A 2,357-nucleotide genomic window follows, 5' to 3' on the forward strand; every position below is an offset into this window, starting at 1 on the left:
TTTTACTTTCCTTTTAACTAGTTTAAAAGTATTTTCTAATTTATTTTGATATAACTTTTCTATTTTTTGTGCTATTTACATGTGTGTTACTTAATTTCCAAAAATTTAGGAGCTTTCCATATATTTTGTTATTTATTTCAGTTTAAATCATTGTGGTTGACATACAAACTTTGTGTGATTTTAATCATTTTATGTTTGTTGATACTTATAGGTGTAGAACCTGATCCACCTTGATGTGTTCTGCGCACAGTTAAAATAATGTAGAGGAAGAATGTTTCCAGACTTTAGCACCTACCTTGTACAATGTACTTGGTGCAATGGGGATAAAGAAGTGAAACTGGGTTTACCATGAAGGAGCTTGACTGGCTTTGAAGAGAAAGGATCCCAACAAAAGGAATACTACACCAGAATTGAAAATTCACCAATGGACCTGGTTGGTTTTGGTTATGCAGCCCTTGTGACATTTGGATGCATTTTAGGATATAAGCAGAGAAGTAGTGTTTCCTCTTTGATTGTTGGTCATTGTTGAATTTTTGGCAGGCTATGGAGCTTACCATGTCTCCATGGACAAATGAGATTTTGAACTATTGCTACTTGCAGCTTTCCTCATGGCTACCATAATGGGTGTGAGATTTAAACTTTCAAAAAATATGCCTGTGGAGCTGTTTGCAGGTTTAAGCCTCAGGATGATCCTGAGACTTACTGATCTTACTGTTGCTGTGAACTTCCAGAAGGGCTGAAAACTCATTTCCTGTCATTCCACTGTAACAGGCAGAGTATATTCTTTGTATTTAAAAGATAAATTTCCATATAGAATGTCAATTCTCTTATTTTATGTCAGAAACAAAAGTAACGCTATCCCCTCTAGTATGAACAATAATTTGAGGTAGTTTTTTTATTTAACTGCAAAAATATTATTTGAACTGTTTCTAATTGTCAAGTACTGTTTTCAATAAAGGTGTTTAATGAATTCCAATATACTCTTTTATTTGCTTTGTCTATCTTTACCTCTGTAGCATTGTTTTTGACATTTTCAAATACTTATGACTCAAGTAAATTTAAATTAAACTACAACTTATCCAATAAAGGAATCCCCTAAGTGAACATCACAGAATACAAAAGTATTCATTTATCACTTGTGTTATGTAAGATTTTTTTTTCATTTTAATTTTATTGCTGCCAATATTAGTTTTCCTTTAAATTAATTCCGTTCTCAACATACTCTAACAGAATGGATAAGTATTCAAATAAAAACAAAAGTTTTTTTAAAAATAAAATAATCTAGAATTTTTTGTTGTTTTTATAGTTTGCTAGAAATAACAACTAGGTCAAGTGGCTGATACTTAATGTGTATCTGTTGTATCCTTATATATATTTTATCCACATGTTAATTTAATTATTTTGACAAGAATATATAACCCTACAAATACAATTTTTGTCTATTTTTTCTCTTTATAAGCTTTTGTGTCATGTGATTTAAATATCTGTTATTTTTTGGTATTAATTTTTCAAGTTATTTATATATCCTGGAGATTAATGCTCTGAGATGCAGGTGGTAAAGATTTTCTCCCTTTCTGTAGGCTCCCTATTAATGTTCTTGATTTTCTTCGAAGTAAAGAAGCATTTTAGTTTGATACCATCTCATTTATGATTTTTGCTGATAATGGATGGATCTGGAGACTATCATGATAAGTGAAATGAACCAATCCCCAAAATCTAAAGGTAGAATGTTCTCTCTGATATTCAGATGCTAAAACACAATAAGGGTGGAGAGGGAAGAGTAGAAATTCATTGGATTAGACAAGGGGGAATGAAGAAAAGGGAGTGATGATGGGAAGAGGAAAGACAAATTAATTAGACATAGCTTTCCTATGTTTGTCTATGAGTATACCACCAGTGAAACTCTACCTCATGTACAACCTCAAGAATAGATTCCTAAGTAGAATGAGTCATACTCCATGTATGTATAATATGTCAAAATATGTTCTACTGTCATGTATACCTAAAAAAACAAATTTAAAATTTTTACAAAAATCTCTATTGTTACATGCATTTTCATTTTGGATCATTATATATTCTTTTTTTAAGAGAGAGAGAATTTTTTAATATTTATTTTTTAGTTTTCAGTGGACATAACATCTTTATTTTATTTTTATGTGGTGCTGAGGATGGAACTCAGCGCCCCACGCATGCCAGGCAAGAGCACTACTGCTTGAGCCACATCCCCAGCCCCTCATTACATATTCTTATTGAATTGACTGCTTTAAAATATATATAAGGCCCATCTTCCCCATATGTCATATAACATTGAATCCAGCGATATATTTAAAAAGTACAGTAAGCAGAGGCAAGAGAAT

General features: G+C 31.5%; 1 pseudogene; it reads left to right on the forward strand.

Moving 5' to 3' along the window:
• The first annotated feature begins 224 nt into the window (after positions 1 to 224).
• On the forward strand, positions 225 to 900 carry LOC101964916 (transmembrane protein 14A pseudogene; annotated as a pseudogene).
• Positions 901 to 2,357: the final 1,457 nt, after the last annotated feature.

The sequence above is a fragment of the Ictidomys tridecemlineatus genome, chromosome 4 (assembly GCF_052094955.1).
Source record: "Ictidomys tridecemlineatus isolate mIctTri1 chromosome 4, mIctTri1.hap1, whole genome shotgun sequence".
Lineage (NCBI taxonomy): Eukaryota > Metazoa > Chordata > Mammalia > Rodentia > Sciuridae > Ictidomys > Ictidomys tridecemlineatus.